This window comes from Symphalangus syndactylus, chromosome 18 (assembly GCF_028878055.3).
Source record: "Symphalangus syndactylus isolate Jambi chromosome 18, NHGRI_mSymSyn1-v2.1_pri, whole genome shotgun sequence".
Taxonomy (NCBI): Eukaryota; Metazoa; Chordata; class Mammalia; order Primates; family Hylobatidae; genus Symphalangus; species Symphalangus syndactylus.
In genome coordinates this window covers 70723524-70751320 of record NC_072440.2, presented here as the reverse complement: position 1 = coordinate 70751320, position 27797 = coordinate 70723524, and the positions used below count along the sequence as shown (strand labels likewise).

Genomic DNA, 27797 nt, shown 5'->3' with positions numbered 1-27797 from the left:
GCCAGGCTGGTTTCGAACTCCTGACCTCAGGTGATCTGCCCGCCTCAGCCTCCCAAAGTGCCAGGATTACAGGTGTGAGCCACCACGCCCAGCGTTAATTTTAATTTTAACCTGTGTGATGACTGTATAGCTGGGCTCACTTTATGATAATTCACTAAGTATTTCACTTAGGACTTGTTCATTTTTCTGAATATGTTATTTTAGTTTTCAAAAAACTATGCAAATCTTGATGGTAGCAGAATTTGAAGTGATTTTATAGGTTTTGCATTGTTTTTAGATGAGAGGCATTTTCTTAACCTTTGGGATTTATGAATCTATGTCATTGTTGGACTTTGAAGTTCAAATGCTTTTTAAGAATGAAACTTTTCTTTAGAGATGATTGTTTAACACTTCTATGTAATGACATTGGCTTTTTTCCTTTCTGATATACCATTTGGACAGATATTCACCCTATGAGAGTGGATCACAGCACTGACTTCAAGATCTGAAATTTACTCATAAAAACCCTAATCTGTACGAGTGTTTTCATCAGTTGGAAACAAGACCAGTATTCTTACCAGCTCTTGCAATGACAGGGCTCTAATTAATATTAAAACAATATTACTGCTTGATATTGACCCCAAGCCACATTAGATAATATTCTCCTTTGTGTTATTCAACAAACATGCATTTTCATAAAATCCTTATTCCTGGAAATGGAAGAAAAAACCTTTTATTATTGTATTGTGGAAGATATAGAAACACAAGAAGGAAATGTACTATTTAAACTATAACGTTAATGGAAACTGTAGCAATCGTTTCTATTTATCGCGTGTTAAACCAAGATTGGCTGCATCTGGCTTGCACTTGTGTTGGGTTTGGCCCGCCTACTGCTTTTACCATTTTTGAATTTGTTGCTAATGGTTAAACATTGGGAGATTGCACATAAAAAGCCATGATTTTTGGCTTTTCCTAAAAAAAAAAAATGAAAAGATCTGCAAAACCAGACCCTCATTGCATCATAGTAGCTACTGGCTGGAGCTGAGTACTGGCTGTCCATGTGGACAGTGCTCGGATGGTCCATTTTGTCACGGTCTCCATCCTTCCTTGTTGATCCCTGTGTCATCCCTGCACTGTCGTTTACATAGAACAGAATTAAGAGGGAAGAGCTTCTGGTATCTACGTCTGGCAGTGGTTGACACTGTCTGGCTCACTTAGACTTTGAATTTCCACCTTTTGGCCTGGTGCTGGGCTAGGAATTTTACACATATTATCTCATTTATTCCCCCAAACAACTTCATCCTTGTCCAATTTTATAGATGAGGAAACTGAGGCTCAGGGACGTTGTACCATTTGAGCAAGGCCACCAAGATAGTAAGCAAGGCAGCCTGTCCTTGTCTAAAAAGGTCCTTTACTCTGTAGTCACTCAATAACTTGCAGATACAGAAACAACTGGTAGATGACATTTCAAAGTCGATATGCTCAAGCTTTAGACAAGGACATGACAAACCCTGAGACAAGTGAAAATAGGGTATCTTGGACAAGAGAGAAGACACACGATCTTCTGTGGCTGGCAGGATTCTTATAAGCCAGTATAACGAAAAAATTCAGCTAATCCTTTAATGAAGTTTGCATTTTATTTCTGTCATAGACTCATACAATTAAGAGAAGGAATGGACATCAGGAGTCATCTAGGCAGGCTTACAACCTAAGCAGATAAAACCTTTGAAAATTACAGAAGGACTTTTTATAGGGCAAATGTTGATGGTTGAGGGAACATAGCCCCCAAGGACAAGTGGATGGGAGTTTGAATTTTAGTAGACACCATTTAAATCACAGAGTGAAATAGACAAGTTACTCAACATCATTGCAGGTCAGTTTTTTCTCCATAAAAAGGAGAGCATAGGACTGGGCGCTGTGGCTCACACCTGTAATCCTAGCACTTTGGGAGTCCGAGGAGGGCAGATCACCTGAGGTCGTGAGTTTGAGACCAGCCTGACCACATGGGGAAACCCTGTCTCTACTGAAAATACAAAATTATCCAGGCATGGTAGCACATGCCTGTAATCCCAGCTATTCTGGAGGCTGAGACAGGAGAATCGCTTGAACCCGGGAGGTGGAGGTTGCAGTGAGCTGAGGTCGCGCCATTGCACTCTAGCCTGGGCAACAAGAGCGAAACTCCATCTCAAAAAAAAGAGGAGAACACAACCTGTAGCTTACAGCGCTGTTATAAAGACTAAATGACCTGTTATATCTGACAGTGGTCATTTAACAAATCTTTGTTTTTCCTTTCATTCTCATATTTTTCTAGAATCCTGGAAAATCTCCTGGGAGGGATGCAAAACGTCACCCACCTGGTCCAGAGAGACCCTTGTTTTACAACTGAGCAACTGAAACCTAGGGAACTGCTCACAGCCTCAGCAGCCTTCTTTAGGCATTAGAACGGGGCAGGGAGAGACTCCCTGACATACTGTAGCTGTGGTCGTAAATGCACTGGCACTTCCTTGTGAATGCATTGGCCATGTTTGGAGAAAATTAAATTATTTCACCAAAATGACCTGTAGTGAGAACTTTAAAGAACAAAGAGAAAGGGCCATCCTCTGATGCGGAGTTTAATCACTTTCCTAACAGATTTGTCGGATGGGGCTAAGTCCCAGTCTTCCTTTTAAATGCTGTGTGTCCACCCTGAGTCACTTAACCTCTCTTACCCCAAATTGCCTCTGCGTAAATTGGGGGTGCTGTTGAGGGTTTTTGCGAAGATGAAAACGAGTCCATGGTGCCTAGCATGGATTAGGTTTGCAGAGTCATTTTGTCTCAGCAGCTGCTTTGGATATGTTGACTGTACTTCTGGAAGCAACAGGTTGCTCAAGGAGTCAACAGAGTTGAATGTTTAAAGCTACATGGTGGGAGGTGGAGGTGGAGGTGGAGGTGGGCGGATCATGAGGTCAGGAGATCGAGACCATCCTGGCCAACATGGTGAAGCCCCGTCTCTACTAAAATACAAAAAATTAGCCAGGCGTGATGGTGTGCACCTGTAATCCCAGCTACTCGGGAGACTGAGGCAGGGGAATCGCTTGAACCCGGGAGGTGGAGATTGCAGTGAGCCGAGATCACGCCACTGCACTCCAGCCTGGAGACAGAGTGAGACTCTATCAAAAAAAAAAAAAAAGCCTACATTGATAGGAAGAACCCTGGCCATGCCAAGATTCCTTCTTTCTGGGGTGGAGCCTTAGATAATGGATAGTTGGCCTTTTTTTTTTTTTTTGCTCCAGCAGAGGGCACTCAGTGCCCCATTTCTGGCACACAGGCAGTGATGGATGCTTGAGGCGGTGTCCCGGCTGGGAACCCTTTCCATTGCACCTGTTGGTAACAATTATGATTAATTTGCTTGGCCCTCTTGGACATGAGCTTTCTTGATACATTGAAATAATCCCCCCATAACCTAATTAGGGAAGGAGGGTTTACCATTTCAAACGAGGTCACTGAGCGCCAGTGCCATTGGGTGGATCACCAAGGTTATTCATTCTTTCCACACACACGGTCAGGCACTGTCTAGGGCACTGGGCATAGAGCCCTGAGCCACATGGGCAAGTCCCCTCTTCTTATGGAGCTTAGTTTTTCCAGTGGATGGAGAGAGATGATGATCGAACGACTTCATGCTCTGCTGAGTGTTGATAAGTGCAACAAAGAAAAATAAAGCAGAGTGAGATGATAGTGCCAGGGCAACGGGCTTGGTGAGGAGTGGGGAAAGGGAAGTGCTGTGTTAATAGGGTGATCTGGGCAGGCCTCTCTTATAGGTGACATTAAGCAGAGCCAGGTGGCGAGGGGAAGGAAAAGGGTTTCAGGCAGGGAGAAGAGCAAGAGATGGAGAGTGCTTGGTGCTTTTGTAGGATGCCAAGGAGGAGTATGGGTGGCTGGAGAGAAAGAGAAGAGAGGAGAAGCAACATGGTGGATGAGGTCAGGAGGAGAAGCAACATGGTGGATGAAGTCAGGAAGGGTAGGCAGGGACCTATCACACAAGCCTGCAAAGTAGATCTTGGCACCTTGGCCTCTGGCTTCTCATTCCTTGTTCTCCTCTCCTCGGGAAGCTTAGTCCTTGCAATCTGGACTTGCCTTTAGCTGCTAATCAAAGTTCAGAGGAACCTGAGAGAGTATTTCCTCTTCTTGCCTATAAGGAGGTCACCTAGATCTCTGGTTCCAGCATTTGCTAGATGATAAGAATCACCTGGGGCATTTGTTTAACATATAGACTTCCAGTCCACCCTGGGGCACTTAATGAACAAGACAGCCCAGAATCCTGCCCTAGATCTACTAAATGGGGTTCCTCAGGGGAGGTGCCCAGGTGTCTGTATTTTTAACAAGTGTCTCTCTTCTGGCCCATTTGAGAAGTTTGACCTGGATTAAGTGCAGCCTCTGGGTTCCTGGTCTCAGCCCCCCTCCTGCTCTCCCGGGCTCCAGGACTTCGATTTCATAATAACCAGCATGGTAATGACATCGCTGATGGAGTGCCTACTGTTCGTCTTGCACAACAGCCTCACTCCGTATTTTATCTCCTCTGACTTAAATCTTAGTTTTCACACCAAGTTCCTGGCCAATATATTGTTTGTACTTCTGTTAATCACTTATTATGTTGAATTGCGCTTCATTTATATAGCGTACTTCCTTTTTAGAGCTTTTCTGTGAACTCTAATAACATTGCCTACAAAAGTGCCCAGCACAAAGCGACAGGGCCATTGGGTGGATCACCAAGGTTATTCATTCATTCCTCTGGCGAAGTCATTATTATTATTTGTTTGGATTTCACACACTTCAGATAGTGTGGACTCACCTTTCCATAGTCATATCCGAATCCTTAGTCTTCGGCAAAATACCTGAAATAGAGTAGATGCTCAATGAATCTTGAAGTGCCAGAATAAAAATAATATTAGTTAGTATTTATGGAGCATTTATTGTACATCAAGCACCAAGTCCTTGACTTGTAGTAACTAGTTTCTTCCTCAGAACTGTCCTATGAGGTAGGTGCTAATATTCTTTTTTTTTTTTTTTTTTTTTTTTTTTTTTGAGACGGATTCTTGCTCTGTCGCCCAGGCTGGAGTGCAGTGGCGCGATCTCTGCTCACTGCAAGCTCTGCCTCCCAGGTTCACGCCATTCTCCTGCCTCAGCCTCCCGAGTAGCTGGGACTATAGGCGCCCGCCACCATACCCGGCTAATTTTGGTGCAAATATTCTTATTGTGCAGATGGGGGAACAGAGGCACAGAGAAGTTTGATAATAGGTAAAGCTGAGATTGAACCCAGGCAGGCATGCCTTCTGTGATCTCTCTAAGGTTTCTTTCATTTCTTAAATGGGTATGATTCTAGATCTCTTTTTTTCTATGTAAGGTTGCTCCCTCCTGCTTAGTTCTCCATAGGGATTAGGTAGAGTTGGTCCTCTCCCTGCGTATGAATAATGTCTCACAGATCCTGGGAAATGTACTAGGTCGGAACTTCCACCCAGGCTCAGGGGGCTCGGTTGTGTTGACTTTTATCACTTTTCAAGCCATGCATTTTCTTTGCCTCCTGGGATCATCATGTGCCAGTTGTCTTGGCTCCTGTGGCTGATGGATAATTGGATCCAGCCTTTCAGGGCAGATTAGGGTCAGCCTGCTCCAAGCAGTAGCGAGAACCAGGCCCATGCCTTTCCTTTCCTAGAAGCCGTACCTGTGAGTTAACGCTTCTCAAAATGCTGCACTTAGCTCACTTGAGAGCAGTTTGGGGGCAGATTGGTTCATGGACTCTTCAAATCCCCAGTGCAGACATGAATACAAGCCTTCTGGGTGCTCAGATTGTCAGGGCACACACAGGCACTGGTTCTGAGCCAGCACTGAAGGAGACAGGTCTGACAGAGACGAGCACCTCACCCACGGCTTAATTTCATGTTTTGGATAAACACTCAGAGGTGAGTGGCATGAAGGGGCGGATAAGCAAAGATCGTCGAGAGTGAGTATTTACAAAATTTTTTCATTTTGCTCTCATCAGTCTTCTTCCTAATAGCTCTTGCTGCTCTGATGGCTCTCTGACAAATAGAAAGGAGGCTGTTTTCCCTCTGGTCCACACCTCTGCTCCAAACAGTCCCTGTATTGCATTCCAGATGCTTCAGTGACAGGTAGTTATCAGAAAGAGACCCTTGGATTGCATATTTTCTTGGCTTCTTCGCTTGTTCTGTTCCCCAGGTGAAATCCCTCGGCTCCTTCAGGCTTTGAGGCAATTCCTTCCCTCCGTCCTTAGCGTGGGATAATAGAAATTAACACTTGGTGGGACTTTGCCATGTGTGCTGCTCTAAAGCACTTGCATTTATGTTCATGACACATCACCCGGGGAGGCACTAGCATCACCCTCCTTTTAGAGGGAAAGACAGGTGCAGGATGTTGAGAAACTTGCCCTAGGTCCCAACCTGTGAGTGGCAGAGCCACTTGTGTGGCCTGGAGCCCACGTTCTCACCCACCATATACACAGTGCATCTTGCTGCCTGCCTTTCCTCCTTGTCCTCCCTCCTTTCTATGACAATCATTTGGCTGTAGGTAGTTCCTCTCTGTGCTGAGCACTGTACCAGTCAGTAGGAAACAGGGACAATGAGGTGTTTTCCAGGGCGTGAGTGTGGCAGAGCCATCCAGAAGTCCAAGTGTGTCCCCGGTGCGATGAGAACACAGTGCCCAAGACCTAATGGGGTCCTGTAGGGCCAGAGGTCAGGAGAGGGCATCATGGCAGCAGGCATGCTCTGAGGACCCATGGGAAAGCACGTTGTCATTTAGGAAGACACAGAGGAACCACATAGCCTGGGCAAGAGGGAGACTAGCAGCTCCCGGGTACGCCAGGTATCCCCATTCCATTCCCATCACAGAGAAGCATCCACCTCTGGGAGTGGGGATAGTAGGACTGGAGTGGACATTGGCTTTGCAGTCAGAACACTCAGGGTTTGAAACCTGTCTGTTCCACTTACCAGCTGGGTGACTGTGGGCTTGACTCTTGCCTTCTGTAAGTTTTCTCATGTATAAGTGGAAACAACAATACCGTCCTCACAGATGTGTTTGAAAGTCTAAGAATGATGAGTTTTGCAGGCAACTGACACATATTAGGTTCTCAGCAAATTGCAGATACTTGTTTTATTTCTTTCGTTTTTGAGCAGATCATGTATTGATAAACTTCAGATCTGTGATTGCAAATAAAATAGATTATTAAAAAAATCTGTTGTGGCACATAGTTGTTGCTCAATAAATATAAAGCAAAGGCTTAATTTGCACGCAGTTGGACTGGATTCGTAGCCAGCGGGGCATGATGGAAAAAGCACAAAATGAGAACTGAGAGTGGCTAAGTGGATTGCTCAGGGTCATTCAGCTGGTATGTGAAAGAGCTCACTTTCTCATTGAATCTCCACAACAGCCTTGTGAGTCAAGCTGGGCTAATGTTATCTGTCTCTTAGAGAAAATTAAAACCCAGGGAAGGTGAATGTCTTATGCAAGTCAAATTACTGGATCGTAGAATAATGAACTTCATCACTAAATAGCCATGTGACAAGTCGAGGACTCCCTTTCCTCATCTGTAAAATGGGGGAGGTGATATCTGCCCTGACTACCTCAAAGAGTTGTGGTGGAGGTTAGATCGAAGAGAGATAATAAGCCTGGCTTCTATATAGAGAATGATCTATGGTGGGCAGGAATTTAGGCCAGATCACCAGCTGGGTAGCCAACATAGTTATCCAGATAAGCAGTAAGGTGACCTGAACTTAGATGGTGGCAGTGGCAATGGAGATGAGGCAGAAGTGGCTGCCTGGGGATAGGTTTTGGAGGTAGAGGCTTTAGGCCTTGGTGATGTTTGGGTTGTGAAGGAGAGAGAAAGAAAAAGTCAGTGATGACCCCAAGTTTTGAGCTGAGCAAATGGATACTGGCAGAGAGGTCGGTGGGAAGAGCTGTGTGGGACGAATGATCCATGTCTGGTTCAAGACATATTGATAGCTGATCAAAGATGTGACAGTGAACTTCAAACATGCTCCTACCTGGGTATATTAAGCCATTCTTGCGTTGCTATAAAGAAATACCTAAGGCTGGGTAATTTATAACGTAAAGAGGCTTATTTGACTTACGGTTGTGCAGGCTATACAGGCATGGCACTGGCATCTGCTTGGCTTCTGGGGAGGCCTCAGGGAGCTTACAATCAGGGCGGAAGGCAAAGTGGGAGCAGGCATGTTACATGACCAGAGGAGAAGCAGGAGAGAGAGTAAGGGGAGGTGCCATACACTTTTTAAACAACCATATCTCACAAGGATCGCACCAGGAGAATGGCACTAATTCATGAGAAATCCGCCCCCATGATCCAAGCCCCTCCCACCAGGCTCCACTGCTAACACTGGAGATTAGATTTCAACATGAGATTTGGAGGGGACAAAGATCCAGACTCTATCACTGGGTGTTGGAACTCTTGAACCAGTGACATCCAATAGTGAGGTGAGCTAGAAGCCAGTGTCAACCATCTTTACTAGGAAAACAAAAAAAAGACATTATTTGGAAAGAAAGATTGGGATGCCTTTTTAAAATTTCAAGTGTAAAAAAGACATTGTACTTTTGTTTTTATTATAAAGAAAAATCCGGTTGAAGTAAAGCTGAAGCGTCTGCATGGTTTTATTAGGCAGTGCTCTTGCCATGTGGTAGGGTAGGAAGTGCAGTGGTTCTTGCACCAGAAGACCTGGGCCCTGAATCTGATGCTGCGACTCGCTGGCTCCATGGCCTTGGAGGGGTCCCCTGACCTTTCTGAACCTCAGACCAAGTAGGCTCCTAGTCCTTGCTTTAGGGGCTGGTATGCCAAGTAAGGGAACTCATACTACAGGACAGATTCCTTGCACACAATGTGCTCAGTGCACAAGGGTTGATGAGTGAGTGATTGCCTCCTTTACGAGAACAGGATAGGAATGAATAGCTACATCATCACATCAAGAGTAGTCATTGATGCTTGTGGAGCACTTGTTATATGCTGGGTGCTGTTCCTGTGATTTACTTAGATTAACTCATTCCGTCCTCACAACCACCCCGTGAGGCTGGTCCTATTATCCCTGCTTACAGGCAAGGAAACTGAAGTACACAGAGGTTCAGTGAGTTTCCCAAAGTCACTCCCCTGGGAAGTAGAGTTGGGGGGACTCCAGGGCTCACCGTCTTGTCTCCAGGGACCGTGCTTTTGCTTACCACGCCGTATTGTCTCAGCATATAAAGAGGAACCCTTGTTAGCCCCATCTTACATACGAGCAAACTGAGGCCCCAAATGGTTAAATGAACTGCAGAAACACAGCCGGTTGGTGACAACTGGTACATTCTCATTTGTGAGTGGTTAAAAGTGGGGTATCTGAAGCTGATTCTGCTGGGACCCTCAGCCAAGGAGCAGTTCTTTGCCCGAACAGAGGCTCCATCCATCTGGAGCGTGGGCATGGAACCCGCTCACATTCTCTTTCACACCCCTCCTGGCTCTGGGCTTTGGAAAGGTTGGATTTCTCGTAAGGTGATTGCAGGACAGAGCTCTTTCTCTCTTCCCGCTGCCGTTCCAGGCGCTTGGCCTGTGCTTTCTCAGTGTCTCTGTTTCTGTGCAGTCGATCTCACGGGGTCCTCCCCTCATCCTGCCTGTGGCATCATGAGAAATTACGGTCATGGGTATTTGTAGGCTGTGTTGGTGCTGCCAGAAACCTGCTCTTCTCGTGACTCCAAGCCCAGCGGTGTTGGGTGCAGTTGTTGGCTCCGTATTTCTGCACTTGGCTCCAGCACACTTGGGTGTGTAGGAGAGTCTCAGCTCCCTCCACCAGAAATGTTTACAGCTAATCCGGGTGACTAATATTTGATGTTTCAGTTGTTGGTCTTTCTACAGATATTTATATTGCTATCAACCTGTGCCTTGAAGGTTAAAACTGGCTTTTGGGCCTCTTTAAACCACCTGCTGTGCTTTGCACTTAGTGGGAATGCATTCAGTAGTTGAGGTAGTGTTCCCATTTCTGACACTTAATTTGCATTTTTAACCTACCCAAGGGAGCTTGTTATTGCATGATCTATCAGGTGAGCTATTGTCAAGACTGTAATCTAATTAAATGCTGGGGTCCAGAAGCCTTAGTTCTCATAATGTTGCAGCGTTTGTTCCACACGTGTGGCCTTCATGCTCAGTGTGCCGCGTATCATCCACACAGCAGACGTATTTTGACAAAGGCTTCCCTTCTTTTATGAATCCCAAACTAGTAGCCTTCACATTTGCAATTTTCCTTCTATTTAATGAAATGGTTCCAGATCATTCTGTGACAATCGAAGGTAAACATTGCTCTGCACAAGGCCTACTCTTCTGGGATTCTTCCATGCCTCTTTCACATTTCTCAAACTCTTAGGCCCAAATGTCAGATGGTGTGGGATTTGGAGAGTTGGGAATCCTGAGCATATTTGAGTTGAAAATTCACACAGAGCTTGAGTGAGTGAGGATGGAGGTGGCGGGGGAGGGCATGAACTGGTTTTGCTTTTATTGAACGGCGCACCTTTGAGAATCATCTTGTGGCTTTTGAGCAGATAAGAGCGGGTTGCAGGACTTCAAGGTCTCCATAGTGGTTTGGTTTGCACCTTTCTTTTTGGATGTGGAGGTTTCCCCTGGGTGGCCAGCTGATTTTTTGGTGCCTCCATTTATACCCTAACCCCTTGTTTTTCTCTTAGATCATTGCATACTGAGCACATATTTATTAAGTACAGAGTGTACGTCTGATACTGGACTACAGTCTGAGAAAGACACTAAGATTAAGACATAGTTTCTGTCCTGATGAAAATTGTTCTTTTGTTAGTCTTAGGTGATAATGACCTTTCTCCGTGTGGTCATTTTCTGAAGATAATAGGTCCTCTGAGGAAACCAGGAGATGAGATGATGGAAACACTGATTAATGAGTAAAAAGGGAAATTATAGAAAGGTGGGAAGCATGAATTTAAGGCTGAGAGCAATCTTCTTTTGCAGGGAAGGACTCACTCTTGCCATTTAGCATACTTGCTATAATAGAAGTATGTATGCTGGTGTTCAGGAATCCAGAAAAAGGGACACCTAAGTATCTGGGGACATCCAAGAAAGCTTTCGTGGAAAAAAATGCCTCCTGGGCTGAATCTTGAAGCATGACTAGGAGTAGGCCAAGGAGAGGAGTCAGAAGACCACACTTGAGTCCTGCCATTGTTGGGATCTCCAGGAAGTGATGGTCAAGGTCTGTGTGCTGAGATCGTATGCCAGATGTGGTGTCAGAGATCGGCATGTTTAACCCAATCAGTCAGATGATCCCAGTAGGAAAAGCAACACAGCAAGTCTGAAGTACTGTATCATACCACACAGTGCCTCACCTCTCAAATTTCTCTGTTAGCTTTTGAGCCCTGCAGAAAATCAGCTGTGTCTTTCCACATTCAGGGGGTCCTTCTCTGCGTCTGTACTCATACCTTGAGGTGCTCTCATCTCATCCCCCGCCTCCTTCCATGCCCTCATCTTTGGCTCTCAGTGATTCTGTATTAATAGCAGCGATTAAACTGCCTCATCTCATCAGGGAGGAGATATTAATCTTCATCAGGCCCAAGGAAGAGCTTAATTTTTTTCTGCTCTTCTCCTCTCCCCAGGCTGCCCCACTGAGTTCAGGCGCTATCAGCTGCACCACTGTCTGTGGGACATTTAGTGATCTGCTTCTGCAGATGCGTTTCAGTGAGTTCACTTCTCTGACTCCCTCCCTTAGCCTCCCTGCACCCAGAGCTTCACAGGCTGTAATTGAAGACCACTGTCAGGAGAGGGAGAGAAGGGGAAAAATACTCCCTCAAATAGAAATTCCCAACTTCATTGTCTTGCATGGCTGCACGGTAAATTAGACCAGGACAGTACCGCAGCTGGAAGCTGTAGGCTTTTTGGTTTATGAAATCCTATTCAGCCCTTGGAGAAGTATGCCTTTTCTCATGCTGTGATTCTGCGATTAGCTGTGAACCGAGGATGTCAGATGCCCAGGGGCAGGAACAGGAGACAGGGAGGCTCAAGAGTTCATCAGGAGATGAGGATGGCAAAGAGCTATTCCCAAAGCCAGGCATCCCAGGCTGGTCCTGCCAGTGTTCACCAACAGCCAGTGATAACTCAGCGCCCATCCAGTTTCTACACGTGCCCAGTGAGCCCAGGGCTGGCACGGTAAAGGACACATGCTATCTCATTTAATCTTGACAAACTTGCTAGGCATGTGCTGTTATTCCATTTTTCCAATAAGGAAACTAAGGCCGGAGAGAGTAAGTACCTAGGCTGGGGTTACATGGCTTGCAAATTCTATCTTAGCTTTCTTCACTCTTCCTGTCATACTCTGCCCACTGTATCTAGGGTGACTGTAGAACGTCTTGTCCAAACTGGAACACTGTTAAGAATGCAGGGGGGGATAGGGACATACATGGGGAGTGGTCCATGGAAACTGGGAAGCATGGTCTCTCTCTCTCTTTTTTTTTTTTTTTTTTTTTTTTTTTGAGATGGAGTCTCTCTCTGTCACCCAGGCTGGAGTGCAGTGGCGTGATCTCGGCTCACTGCAAGCTCCACCTCCAGGTTCACATCATTCTCCGGCCTTAGCCTCCCGAGTAGCTGGGACTACAGGCATCTGCCACCGCGCCTGGCTAATTTTTTTTTTTTATTTTTAGTAGAGACGGGCTTTCACCATGGTCTCGATCTCCTGACCTCGTGATCCACCCGCCTTGGCCTCCCAAAGTGCTGGGATTACAGGCGTGAGCCACCGCACCTGGCCCTACCATGGTCTCTTACTACCACCCAACCAGGAGGCTGAGGGATGCTACCGTGCTCCTTTGGAAGCAGAGCTAGCCAGATGGACACCATTCACCCTTCCTCATTTCCCTGACCTCCTCTCCTCCCATCTGAGTCATCTGAGGCCTCTGAGTGCCCTGCTGGCTTTCCAAATGCCTGATGCTAGAGAGCCTGATTAGTTTGCTTTCACAATGAAGAATCTCAAATAACCACTGCCCCTTCGCCCAGCAAGCAGCCTTCATACCCAGACCACCTCCTAGGATCTATTTAACTCCCTCTACTCTGTGGGATTGGCCTTTGTTCAGCCTTTGAGCACACCTGGGTTGGGGAAATGGTTCTTTTTCCCAGAATGGGCTTTATTTGCATTCCACTAGCAATCTTCTTACTCGGAGGGATTCCTGGGACATTAAATTAGCAGAAAATGACATGAGCGTTAAGAACTAAATTCGATTACCTGAAATACAAGTATTATTGTAAGAAATAAAACAACCTCATCTCCACCTCCACACCCCCAGATCATACCCTCACACTGAATTGTATTAATGCCAGTTTCCTTTTAGTTGCTGGCTTTGTGTGTGTGCGTGGCAGGTTGTCTCAAAGGCACAGAGTGTATAATAATAGTACATGTCAGTGCAAGGCGAGCTCATACAGAGTTTTTCCCCATGTAATTTGCCGGCTCTTCTGGCTGTGGTGTGTGAATGTGAATTCTGGCAGAGGCTTGTACACTCTGCCTTTACACAGCCCCATCTCCCTAGAATCCAGCCACATCACTACTCACTTTTTCTTCAACTTGACAGTTATTTTTAATGCCTTTATTGTTGCCCCACTCTTTGCTTTTTCTCCAGGAAAGATTCTACAGTGAAAGCTCCACCTACTTCCCCCTGTACTTGAAGCCTTGCCAGACTCTTCACTCTTTGCTCCTGGAGCCCTCTGCTTATTCCTCTGTCAGCACTGATCTTTAGGTAGAGTGCTTTGCACACGGTTGGTGTGTGATATGTCCTGGAAAATGGAACAGTGATATCACTACCTCGTAACGCTGTTACGGACTTAAGTAATGCACCTAAAGCACAAAAATAGAGCCAGGTGTATAGTAATTAATATTAGCAGTTAACGCTTGTCATGACTAAATGTTGGGAAAGTGTTAAAATGCCAGGACTTAGCGTGTGTTGCTTCCACAAAACTGACAGCTCTGGGATGGCAGGGCTGTGTCATCTTATTCAATTTTGCATCCCCAAAGCCAAAGACAGAGTACCTGGTAAATGTTCAGTGAGTTCAGCTGAGTGAGTGAGACAAAAGCCCATGTGGGGAAGGGATGCTTTGAAGAAGACATTCTATTCCCTATATTCCTGGGGTGTAGGTTTCCAGGGTGGAGTGTAGGGCCTGAGATTCATCAGAAACAGTTATGGGACAAATAAGAAGCAAATGACACAGGGTCATTTCAGGCTGCTGCACATCTGAATCTGACTGTTTACATGGGGGTGCCACAGTCTTCTGTGAAGAGAGGGGAGGATCCTTTCTGACCTACACAGCATCCAGGTCTTCGTGCGTGTTGGGGAGGTTTGACCTGTGCATCTTTTGTGGGAAGCCAGAGTCATCTGTTGACATTGAGGCAGAGAACTTGCCTCTGAGTCCGTCGATGCCTGAAACTCCTTTTGTGACCATGGCAAGTTATTTATCTCCTTTCTAGAATCTAAAATACGGTGGCTTGGGGTTGGGGGAGTTAAAACACATTTTTTATGGATTGCTATCCTCTAAAAAGAGTAAAAATGAAAATAAACTCAAAGTAAATCAACCAAACGATCAGAGCTAAAGCTGTGAGATTCTTCGAAAGAAACATGAGTAAATCTTTGTGACTTTAGATTAGGCAACGGTTTCTGAGATATGACACTAAAAGCACAACTAACAAAAGAAAAAGATAAATTGAGCTTCATCAAATTAAAATCTTTTGTGTTTCAAAGGGTTCCTTCAAGAAAATTAAAAGACACAAAATAGGAGAAAATATTTGCAGTCATTTGTCTGATAAGGGACTTATGTACAGAATAGATGAAGAACGCTTATAATTCAACAATGAAAAGACAAATAACCCAATTAAAAAATTGAGTGATGGATTTGAATAGATATTTCTCCAAAGGAGATACACAGGTTGTCAAAAAGCACATGAAAAAATGCTCAGCATCATTAGTTATTGGGGAAATGCAAATCAAAACCACAATGGGACACCACTTCACACTCACTAGGGTGGCTGTTATCAAAAAGATAGAAATAAGTGTTAGAGAGGATAGGGAGAAATTGGAACCCTTATACGTTGCTCGTGGGAATATAAAATGGAACAGCCACTTTGGAGAACAGTTGAGTGATTCCAAAAAAAGTGAAATGTGGAGTTGACGTGTGGCCCAGCAATTCCGCTCCAGGTATAGATATGCCCAAAAGAACTGAAAACAGGTTCTCAAACAAAAACATGTACAAAGTTTTTCAAGACAGCATTATTCATGATAACCAAGAAGTGAAAACTACCTGAATGTCTATCAGTTAATAAATAGATAAACAAAATGTGGTCTAGCCTTACAATGGAATATTATTCAGATATTATAAGGAATGAAGTATTGATACATGCTATAACATGAATGAAATTTGAAAGCATGCTAAGTGGAAGAAGCCAGATACCAAAGGCCACATATGTAATGTGACTCCATTTATATGAAATGTCAGAATCGGCCAATCCATAGAGATAGAAAGTAGATTAGTGGTTTTGAAGGTTTGGGGAAGGGGGGAATATGGGGAGGGTCGGGGTTTGTTTTCTGGGTGATTAAAATGCTGTGGAATTAGATAGTGGTGATGGCTGCACAACTCTGAATACCCTAAAAACCACTGAAATGTACACGTTAAAAGGGTGACTTACTTGGTATATGAATTATATCTCAATAAAGTTATTATTTAAAGAAGATAAATGGAGCTGCTGAAGGTGAAACAGGTCCAGGAGTCTTGGATCCCCTCATTCACCAGTTCTTTCAACCCTCCCTTTCCTCCACTGCTGGGGTATTTTCTGAGATACGTTTGTTGGGGAGGAAAAAAAATCAACTTTCCCTGTACTCTTAGTTCTTAGCTAGGACGGACCTCTGTAACAAAAGATAGATTAACAGCAGAAAATCAAACAGAAGTTTATTAAGGTGCGCATTTCATGTATGCAGGGGGGACACCCAGGGAGTGCATGATTCTCAAAGAGGTACTTTAGAAATCCAGCTTATATTGCATCTTCAACAAAGAACAGTAAGTTTTTAGATAAGTAACAAAACAAAGGAAAAAGGCTTCGAGTCCCTAGGTGCAGCAACTGCGGAAAGGCAAATATCAAATACATGGGAATTTGCTAAGTAGATTCCTCCAGTGCCTTCTCCTGGCTGAAAAGGGCCAAAGCTTCTTTCATGATCAATCCTTTGTCCTTCCTGGAAGAAGGAGAGAAGGGACACGGCTACTTTTGTAAACTGATGTCCTGCTTTTAGGCAGGGCAGAGAGCTTTTATTCTGTTTCTTCTCAGTTGTCTCTCATTCAAAATAATGCTTTTGCTAAAGTGACATATTTTGGGCTGGCAGATTCTGATCTCCTACACCTTCCAAGTTCCAGGAACATGTTTTGGAGGACTTCTATGGATCCTTTTAACTTGGATATTACGTGTTTCCAGGTAACAGGTGTGAGGCATTCCATGGTAGCCAGAGGTAGCATGGAAGATGTTTCCTTTTGCCTGTGTCTGTGAACCCCTTACTCTGAAGGGGTGTGACCACCGACTTTCCCAGTTTAAGCAGAAGTGGGAGAAGGTCTTTGTGATGACTTTCCACTTAGTTTATAGACCAGTCCTATACCAAAGCTGAGGCCCGGATTATTAGGAAAGAGAAGCATGAACCTCAAACTCCTCTCCCTCATTGAAACATGGAAGCTAAACAGGGCTTCCATGCAATTTCCCAGGACAAAGAGAAACAAGCAAGAGAGAGAGCAAAAAGCCCTCCCACAGATGGACAAAGAGTGTTTCAAAGCACGATACTACTGTTGTTTTAGTTCCTCTCATAAAACTCTTCAGTGGTCTCTCACTACTAATAGGATGAAGTCCAGCGTCTAGGCCTCTCATCACCAGTGTCATCCCTCACCTCTGCACCAGCTCCCCCATCCCATGGTCTCCCATCCTCTGTTCCTTTGACCTCATCAGTACCCTCTTCTGCCGTCCTTGTAGGCAAGCTCATGTTCCTCTTTCAAGATCCAACACATCACTATGGTATGGCTAGAACTGTGTCTCCCACAAAAGATGTTGAAGTCCTAACCCCCTGGTGCCTGTGAACGTGACCTTATGTGGAAAGAGGGTCTTTGCAGATAATCAAACTAGGATGAGGTCATTAAGGCAGCCGTAATTCAATTTGACTGTGTCCTTGTGCAGGGGGGAAATTTGGACACAGAATGACGTGTACAGAGGATCAGATGATGTGAGACACATGGAGGATGTCATTTACAAGCTGAGGACTCCTGAGGTTACTAGAAGCTTGGAGAAAGCCCTAAGCATATCCCTCCCTCACACCCTTCAGAACCAATCCTGTTGACAGTTTGATCTCAGTCTCCTAGCCTCTAAAACTGTGAGGTAGTACATTTCTATTGTGTAAGCCACCCAGGTTGTGATTCTTTGTTTGTTATTGCAGCCTTGGAAAACGAATGCGCACCATCTCCATGAATGCTATGGTCTTTCTGCTTCTCCCCAGCAAGCCATTCAACAAGCTGTGTCCCCTAGCACTTTGTCGTTTGATTATTGTACTTAATTTACATTATATTCACTGCTGTTCGTCTGTCTCCCTAAATACACTGTGATGGCAAGGTTTATCTCTTTGCATTCCCAACAGCTAGTGATTTACCTGTCACTTAGGAAAGACGTGGCTGGATGGATGGATAGATGGATGGATGGATGGGTGGATGGGTAAAAAAAATTAGTCTCTTTATTTCTTCATTCCAAAAGAGAAAAGCCAACTTGCATCAAAGCTCAAAGTTTAAAATGCAAATTAACATGTGAAAGATATATGTGTCATCTCTATTTGAGTCTCTTTGGCAGGCAATCTTAAGCGTGCATTTCCCAGTGTAAATAACTCCGGATGTGTTAAAAAGTTCACCAGTGTTTAAGTTCATTAAATTAATGTTGTCATTTTGAGCTGCCGAGTGTGTTGCAGGTTGTAAGCTGTTCATCACATTTCTTTAATTTTGCAGTAGTGTCATCTTCAGGAATGTGGGGTGTATTAAAAATAGAAGAGTTATTTTATATCAGAGATCCCGGGACCAGGAATTAAATTACTAGAGTCTGCCACTTAATGCTGTGTGGCTTTTATTGATTCCTTCATTCAGGAATGCAGCTAAAATCTGTGAGCCGGCTTTCTGCCATGGACTCTGTCGGGCATGAGAGGCGCTTAGGTAAAAGCACCAGCTTCCATCCTCAAGTGGCTTCATACTCTGGGGTTGTTGCGAGATGAATGAAGCCAAATTCACGAGCAGAATAATAAGTGATATGGGAGACATTATCACAGGGGGCCATGGAGGCATGGATAGAGGGCACCCGGCTCCAAGTTGGTCATCAGGAAGGGCTTGGTACAGGAGATGACATGAACACAGGAGGTGCTTTGCCTGCCCACAGGTGAGGGGGTGGGTGGTGTTCTAGACTCATAGAAAGGTGAATGCAAAGGCCCTGAGGCCCATTCTGGGACTTGAAGGCAAATCCCTAGGAAAAGGGCCAAGATGAACGGCTGCCACAGGAGAGTGTGCAAGTAGCCTCTGGTGGTGAGTGCTTTGAAGGTGACTGCAGTCTTCTGGATGCAGAGATTCCAGGGGGCTTCTGATATATGCAGTCCTATACATTCAATCTTTTCCCCATTCGCAAAGAATTTGCTCACTTAGCCTTTCATTACTCACTTATTCTTCCATTTCTGGAACACAGACTCTGGTGTCTGGTACTGTGCTCAGCACCGTGCATGTGTCAGTGAATCAGCCAAGCCTCCTGGAGTTTCTGTTTGGAGAGGAGGCCTCATATTCTCTGTCAACTTTCCAAATCTTGTTCACTGTGTTCCTGGATCATAGGGTGGTTCCTTCTACCCGCTTCTCATGCGAACTCCTGCCCCAGGGCCTTTGCACTGGATTCTAGTTCTGTTCTACTGCCCTTTCAGATCACTCATTCTTCTTCAGGGCATCCACAGGCTGCCTGGCCCCGCCAGCTCCCTGTTGCGAGGTCTCTGGCAGAAGATCAGCCAGAAGGAAAGGAGGGAAGCCAGGGATTCCCCAGCCCCGCCCCCTCCCCAAGGCTGCTTCTCTGCGGGCAGAAGGAATGAAGCAATGAAGACCACAGCTCCTACACACGACCTTTCTGTGCTGTTCTTGTGTCTCATTCCTGATCTACTTTCTGGGACCACTTCAGGCCTAGAGGTGACATGGTGCCTACTATCACTAACTTGGGGCTACCGAAGCTCTTGTTTCCCTAAGCCCTGCTTTTCTTTTTTGTTTCATGAATTTACTGCATAATAGATAAGGTGATTGCAGACGACATAGTATAGCTGAATAAAAGCAAGGCATTTGAATGCTTAATCATTATTTTCCTGTAGAGAAATATGGTCTGAATACAAGGACTTTTAAGTAGATTAATTACTGATTCAGTGACTATATCTAAAGCTGCCTTGTTTGTTTTTAAAACGACTTTATAGAGGATGAATGACATACAAAAAGCTGTACATATTTAATGTGTACAACCTGATGAGTTTGCAGATAAATGTACACTGGTGAACCCATCACCACAGTCTATAATCCATCACCTCTGTTTCCTGCTGCTCTCTTTATTTATTATTAGTAATAGTGCTTAACATAAAATCTGCCCTCCCAGCAAACTTCGAAAGCTACAATACAGTATTGTTAACTACAGGCTCTGTGTTTTGCAGTAGCTCTCTAGGACTTACTCATCTCGTGTAACTGTAACATTGCACCCTTTGAATAATACCTCCCCATTTCTTCCTCCCCCCAGCCCCAGGAAGCACCATTCTACTCTGTTATTACACACTTTTCAAATTACCCAGTTTGAGTATGCCATCTTTTTTCTGCTACAGCTCTGACGAATACAACTAGCCATTCTCTTTCCTGAATGTAACAGCTCTGACGAATACAACTAGCTATTTCCTTTCCTGAATTTAACCCCCGTAGATATCCAAGTTTTGCCCCAATATCACCGTCTCAATAAGTTATCTTGGATCATTCTACTTAGAAATGCAGGCCGGGCTGGGTGCAGTGGCTCATGTCTGTAATCCCAGCACTTTGGGAGACCGAGGCAGGCGGATCACGAGGTCAGGAGATCGAGACCATCCTGGCTAACATGGTGAAACCCTGTCTCTACTGAAAATACAAAAAATTAGCCAGGCATGGTGGCAGGTGCCTGTAGTCCCAGCTACTTAGAAGGCTGAGGCAGGAGAACGGCGTGAACCCGGGAGGCGGAGCTTGCAGTGAGCCGAGATCGCACCACTGTACTCCAGCCTGGGCGACAGAGCAAGACTCCGTCTCAAAAAAAAAAAAATTGCAGGCTGGGCACAGTGGCTCTTTGGGAGGCCGAGGCGGGTGGATCACCTGAGGTCAGGAGTTCCAGACCAGCCTGACCAACATGGTGAAATCCTGTGCCTACTAAATACAAAAAAAAATTTGCCGGGTGTGGTGTCGCATGCCTGTAATCCCAGCTACTTGGGAGGCTGAGGCAAAAGAATCGCTTGAACCGGGGGGGGCGGAGGTTGCAGTGAGCCAAGATAGCACCATTGCACTCCATCCTGGGCAACAAGAGTAAAACTCCGTCTCAAAAAAAAAGTAATAATAATAAAAATAAAATAAAATAGAAATGCAACCCCCTTCCACTTCTCATCATTTATCCCTACTTAATTTTTCTCCTTACCACTTTTTAATATGTTGTATAATACAGTCATATTACAGTTGACCCTTAAACAACATGGGAACTAGGGGCACTAACCCCCTGCACGGTCAAAAATTTGTGTAAGCTTTCAAAAACAATTTTATGGATACATAGTAGGTGTATAGATTTACAGGGTGCATGAGTTGTTTTGGTACAGGCATACAATGTGAAATAAGCACATCGTGAAGATGCATATGACTTTTGACTTCCTGAACATTTGACTCCTGATAATCTACTGTTGACCAGAAGCTTTAACAGTAACAGTTGATTCACATGTAGTTTGTTTGTATGTTATATATTATATACTGTACTCTTACAGTAAAGTAAACTAGAGAGGAGAAATTGTTATTAAGAACATCAAAAGGAAAATATATTTACTATGTATTAAGTAGAAGCAGATCATCATAGAAGTTTTCATTTTCATGTTGAGTAGGTTGAAGAGGAGGAGAGATTGGTCTTGCTGTCTCAGGGGTGGCAGAGGTGAGAGAAAATTTGTGTATTTGTGGACTCATGCACTTTCAGCCCGTGTTGTTCAAGGGTTAACTGTATTTTGGTCTCTGTCTCCCTCAACACACACACGCACGCATGCACACACACGCATGCACACACGCACACACACACTTCATGAGGGCAGGGACTTCTGTCATTTCCATACCCCAACAATGAGACTCATGCCTGGCATCTTATAGGTCCTCCATAAATACTTGATGAGGGGAGAACGGGTAAGCATGAGAGCCTGTACATGTGTATACGCTAACTCATTTGCTTCTCTTGACAACCCTCCTCAGGAAGCAGAGATAAAGATCTTTGCAACTGTAGGAACCAAGGCTTAGGGAAGGGGCTAGGGCCGTGTCCATCCTGTGTTCCTGTTGTTGATCTTCACTGTCCTTGATATCGCCTGTTGTTTGGGAATGGGCTTTGCAGGTCCTTAAATAAGGGCACCCAGCCCTTTGAGGGATTGGTGGCATTTTCAGTGGAAGTAAATGAAAAGCCTGCTAATGTGGCTACTTTGAAGCAGACCAGAGTCATTAGATGGAGGAAGTCTGATGGGTTATACCCTAACTGATCATATTATTAGCACATTTATCTCCCATGATATTGAGCACAGCAAGTAAATTTGATTCCTCATCTTCTGGAATGCATTAGTGATAGTTTATATCCCTTGAAAGGCTGAAGCTTAACCCATTTCCCATGACATTGTTCAATGTCCCTTCTGTCAAAGGAGAGAGACCTAATTCAACTCATGTCTTTTTCTCTTCCTTCTGAGGCTGCCTTAAAATTGGATGGTTGATTGCAGTCAGTATCTTTGGCTGTGACTTCATGTAATTATTTCCTTCCCAATTCCTTTCCACATTGCATATTGCCTTTTGCTTAATCTGCACTTTGGTGTTCTATATACATGTGTTTTAATTGTAAGTTAACTCATTTTGGGGGAGGGCAGGAATTAAGGTTTATATTATAAATGAAACAAGGATTCTTATCAATATATCGTCATCAGTTCATCATCTCTATGCATTATTTTACGATGACACTACATAAATTGGTTTCTTTTCTGAAATAAAAGCTCATTCCAAGAATGCCTTTTTTTTTTTTTTTTTTTTTTTTTTGATGGCAGTTAATACCCTTGAGCTTCTGGATCTTTTTACAAACATTATCAGACGAGTAAAGAAAGCTAGATATTATTTTTTTGGTGAAGTAGAGAAAGCTGAGGCCAACCGTAGGCCAAGAACTCACTCACCTAATACTATATTTGCTCCCTTCCTCTATCCGTAACCGTGTCTTTGTAGACTGGATCATTATTGAGTGTCTACCTCATGGGTGTAGACGTATGGGTCCTGCCCTCTAGTAGCTAGTGAGGAGGTGGGACGCAGCAGGCCAGTCTAGTATAGCATCCTACCTGCCTAACAGGCATTGCCTACTGGGAGTGGGTCTGTCCTGGAGTGTCAGGGACAACTTCCCACAGGTGGTACCTGGAAGAAATCCCCTGGAAATGTGTCTCTGTTTTGTGTTTTTTTTGGTGGTGGGGGTGGAGACGGAGTCTCGCTTTGTTGCCCAGGCTGGAGTGCAGTGGTGTGATCTTGGCTCACTGCAGCCTCCGCTTCCCAGGTTCAAGCGATTCTCCTGCCTCAGCCTCCTGAGTAGCTGGGATTACAGGCATGCACCACCGTGCCTGGCTAATTTTTGTATTTTTAGTAGAGACGGGATTTCACCATGTTGGCCAGGCTGGTCTTGAACTCCTGACCTCAAGTGATCTGTCCGCCTTGGCCTCCCAAAGTGTTGGGATTACAGGAGTGAGCCACCGAGCCTGGCCATCCTGGAAATTTTTTAATTTGTGAGATAAAGAGTCTGTAGGCTGGAGGAATAGCCTGCATGTGTGTATAGGAGTAGATGATGAATATGGGATACAGGTGGAGTTGGGGCTACTAAAGTAGAGAGGAGCCAGATCATATGAATTGAGTAGCACAGTTGATGTGAAGTCATTTCAAGGGCTTTGAGCAAGACATTGCTGGATCAGACTTGGGTTTTCTCTCTGTTTATGTGGACACTTGGCCTTTGATTTCAGGGCTGGTGAGTGCAGATCCATCTACCTGACCCCTGAATGCCCCTTACCTGTCCCCAGTCCTTTGATCTCACCTCTCCTCCCTGCTGATGTCTTCAATGCTGGCCCTGCTCTGCTCAAATCTCACCTGCCCTAAGAAGCTTCCCCTGACCTTTCCAAGCCTCAGGAAGTCCCTGCCTTCCCTGACTGTCTTTGCCTTGGTTTTCTGTGTTAGCCATTTAGAGAGAGGAACTAGTTTCAGGTCCCAGCCTTATCAGCCAGTGGATTTGTGATGTCACGTATATCATGTGATTCTTCTGGGTCTTACTTTCTGCATCTATAAGATGGACCTGATAATAATACTTTCCAGACCAAGAAGATAAACAGACATACATTTATATTCTTCCTCAAGCAAATGTGAATTTGTGCTTGATCACCTTCTTCTTAAACGACATTCCTGGTGGGGATTGAAGCCACGAGGCTCTAGTAAGCTACATCTCTCTCCACGTTCTGTTTTCCATCTTCGCTGACATTGCTGTAGGGTGGTGAGAGAAACAGGGCATTAGATACACTCTTTTACTTTATTTGGTTTAGCAAAATATTAGCACCTTTATGGGTCTTGGTTTCCTCATTGCGATATATGCAAGAGTGATATCTACTACCTCCTTTAATGTGAGAATTGAATCAGATGGTGAATGGATCACCCTCTGTTCAGTGCCCAGCTCCGAACAGATGCTAATTAAATGGCTTAATCAAACCAGCTCAGGCTGTTACTGGATGTCATCCCTTGGTGCAGTCTGACATTTCTTGATTCTTGTTAACAGCCCTATAACAATATTGTCATAAGAAATAGAAAACTTCATTTTCTTTAGGGACCAATTTGGAGCCCATCTGTAACTGTCTTCCAGCTCCTCCTGGCTTCCCCCTATCACCTTGACCTTCAGGGAGACTTGTTTCTGCTGCCGGCATTGACCCATCCATGCTAGCCATGACAAACTGATTCTCCCTACCCGGCTTTTCCGAACCTACTCACATCTCATCTCAGAACCTCTTTCTCTCATCCATATTGCCTTGCTTTCTCATTCCTTTGCCATCTAGTAGGTATTGATTTCTATTAAGATGATCATCAGGATTTATTGAGCAGAGAGGTAGATATTGACACTGGCTGGGAGGCATGATCCGAGTGGGGAGGGAATTCTGTCCCTGCACCCCAATTCCCCCAGTCTTGCCTGCTGCTTATAAAGTTAGCTGGAGTCCCAGTGTAGTGCCCCATATGTGCAGTAGGGAAATCGCCTACCTTGGGGCTGGCCAAGTAATGGAAGCTTCACAAATGCACCATATTAAAAAGGACTTTGCACATCTGGCATTAGAATATTTCCAGCCCTGGCTCAGTGCTTGGCACAGGTGGCTGTTCACAGATATTTTTAGAAGCAAGGAAAGGAGGAGGGGAGGAGTATATCTAAGGCATTTGGCATCTCCTGCCTTTGCTGAGTAAAGGGGAAGGAATTTAGTATTTGTACGGTGAATATTACCATGTGTTTACGAGTATTTATATGAAGCTACTATTTCAGCTGCAGGGAAAAACTTGTCCTGAAGATGTTAAAGCTGGAAGTCAGTGATCTTCTATACCTCCTGGAATTTTATAGTTGTGTGCTCTCAGGTTCAGAGTCAGGAGGGGAAGGCCCAGGGCCATGTGTCATTTCTTGGCAGAGCTTGGCTTAGGACTGCTTTTCATACATTCCCTGTTCTTTTCCATATTTCCCAGTTTTCCCATTTTTGTTTCAATCTGTCTGCCTATCTGTTGCACTCTACCCATCTATTTATTTACCTGTTGGCTTCCATTGTTTGTGCTCTAGAATGTTGCCCACTGTGATCTTTTGGGCAAGTTAACGTCTCAGGGCCCAGTTTCCTCAACTGAAAAAAAAAAAGGGTAGCTGTGAAGATAAATAGTGATTTATAAGTGCTAGATTTTGGGGGCTGGAAAATCCTTCGTTATGGGGGGCGGTGGGAGGGGGCTGTCTTGTGAACTGTATGATGTTTTGCAGCTTTCCTACCCTACTAGGTACCAGCAGCATCTCTCCCCTGATTTGTGACTCCAAAAGTATCTCCAGACATTGCCAAATGTCTCTGGGGCGGGGGGCGCAAATTGCCCCTGGCTGAAAAGTACTGGCATAGAGTAAGCAATTATTAAATATTGTTTAAAAAAAACACTGTTGTTATGACTATTCTGCAGTTATTCAATTTATCTGAAAAGTGTTCATTTGGTGCTTCCTGTATATACTGCAGAGCACTGAGCCCTGAGAGGCAAGTGAAAAATGTAAGCCTGATGTTCTTGCTTTCTAGGAGATTACGATGCAGTTCACAGTCACACACCTGTGGATGGGCTTCCGAGGGGGCTTTGAACGTTTTGTTCCAACCTAAATTTAGCAAAAGGACAATTGTGAGGCTTGAGAGGCACGTCTGCATGCTCCCAGACCTTCTCTTTGGGTTCGTGGTCCTCCCCTACCCTGCCCCTTTTGATTACCAGTAAATGCAGCAATGGCGACAGGTAATGACCTTGTTGGTTGGTCCTCTAGTTCCTGATGAACCCTCAACTGGGAGGGACTGTCTGTGAATCAGAGCAGCTGGCTCTTTGAAAAGAAAGGCACTATTGCACAGTTGCTGCTGCTGACCCTTGGATTCAGAATACCACCCGAGGCCAATGGGCAGGTCACCACCCTGTTGCCTCTGTGCTCCTGCCTCCCAGACCACATCCTGGGATTCTTCCCTCACCCCATGCAGTAGCAGAAGGGTGTCACAAATCAACTCTGCTCAGACCCACCATCAGACCTGACCGCTGGCCTTTCCAGAGCTTCCAGAGCCACTCAGCCCTGCCCTCCTGGCTCCGCCTCCCGCGGCCCCCACCCTTGTGTCTTCTCTTACTCACCTCGCACACAGCTGCTCTCCTCACTGTGCGCCCTGCCCTGGCCCCTCTTCTGGGAATGCTCTTTCCATGGATCCTTTGTAGCCCCTTTACTTCCTGCAGGTCTTTGTTTCCACTTCACCTTGTAAGAGAGGGCCCTTGATGAAGTCAGAATCAAAACCCTCCTCCTCCCACCCCGCCTTTCCTTCCTTTATTTCCTTCACGACTATCATCACTGCCTGATGCCTCCGCTGTATTTGCTGGCTGTTGAGACTGTCTCTTTTCTATGTTCTCCCACTGGACTGTAAACTCCCTGAGGGCAGGTGATTGGTTGGTCATGTTCAGTACACTTAGAAGTGCCCAGCTTGTCCCAGACACTCGGTAATAATTGCTGAATGAATGAATGGATGAATAAATGAATGAGCCAAGGGAGGAGAAGTTACCATGACTGTTATAAAGTTGATAAGTGCATGCAGAGCCTTTGTTCACCATTTTCTGGGAGGGATGGGTCTCCGGTACCGTAGCTGGGCATGGCTGGGTGGAGTTTGGACTACGTTATATCAACTCTTCCCTCCTCTATCTAGAGATAATTCTCTCCTGGGTAATGAGCCTACTGGAGCATACAGATGAGGGCATGAAGGTGCCCCTTATAGAACTGTGGCTGAGAGCCAGAGATTCCCACTTCCACCTCCACCCCCATAGCATCATCAGTCTAGTCAAGAAGGACCCGTGGTCTTTGTATTCTGAGACTTAGTCCTTCATTGTCCCTGTGGCTCTGCTTTTCACCCCTGTCTCATGCTCTCCTCCTTCACCCTTCCCATCTGATGCGTGCTGAATTGTTAGGAGAACAGAAAAAATGCATTCCTTTGCTGACGCTTCTCTACCTGTGGTTGTCTTCCACTCTGCATCATGTGCCGTATCCGCCTGTCACCCCGGCACACTCTGTCACCCACGCAGCCTCTCGTTCCCTGTGTTTCCTTGCATGCTCGTGCTCTGCTGGCCTCTGTCACTCTCACTGGGCGTCCTGCCTGCCTTCCCACCCCCTGCACGTGTCCCTGTTGGCACTTCCCTATTCACACTCTCCTCTCCACCAAGCTTCCTTTGATGCTTCCTCTTTCAAGCTGTGCAGACTTCTTCAGCTGACGGTTCAGCATCGTTCCATTTTTGAAGCAGGGAATTGGTTTGGTCGGCACTAGCTCCAAGTTTGTCTTTATGGTATTTCTAGCCTCCTTCATTCTCTTTCCTGTTTTGGCTGCAACCAAAGGCTGGGCTCAGTGATGAATCCCAGTTGGGTTGGTGGCCCAGCTGGGCCCTTCTCAGGCTAAGGGTGGTATAGGGAGCTGTGTGAATGAATGAGGTCCCCCAGAGAGACCATCACACATGGGTAGAGGGGGAAAAAAGTGGGGCTCAGAATGCCTGTGTGGATGGCAGTCTCCTGAAATACAGGAGTTTTTCTCTGTAAGGTACACCACAAATTTTATCTTCCAATATTTCTTAGTCATTTTCCAAATTCCATGTCCCTTTTCCCTTTTCCCTTGATTTGTTGATTAACTTCATATGACCCTTACCCAAATCCGCCTGATACCAGTGTGTGTGTCTGTGTGTGAGGTTTTTGGAATCAGCAAGCACATTT

At 45.1% G+C, this 27797-nt stretch overlaps 1 protein-coding gene and 1 long non-coding RNA gene across 10 annotated transcripts in view; one reads left to right on the top strand and one right to left on the bottom strand.

The window, feature by feature from the left end:
• The window catches only part of LARGE1 (LARGE xylosyl- and glucuronyltransferase 1), a 641552-nt gene that overhangs the window by 173351 nt on the left and 440404 nt on the right, over positions 1-27797 (top strand). The window lies entirely within an intron of this gene.
• On the bottom strand, positions 473-27747 carry LOC129468659 (uncharacterized). Of its 5 annotated transcripts, XR_010117178.1 has the most exons (8): positions 27733-27747; positions 26189-26306; positions 25091-25176; positions 23656-23797; positions 13091-13771; positions 6957-7166; positions 4808-4850; positions 473-689 (listed from the first exon to the last, which is right to left on the bottom strand). It is a non-coding gene; the product is annotated as an uncharacterized lncRNA (long non-coding RNA). The 5 variants fall into 5 exon arrangements; XR_008652744.1 differs by lacking the exon at positions 27733-27747 and having other exon boundaries at positions 26189-26343; XR_010117176.1 differs by lacking the exons at positions 26189-26306; positions 27733-27747 and adding an exon at positions 3445-3640 and having other exon boundaries at positions 25091-25184.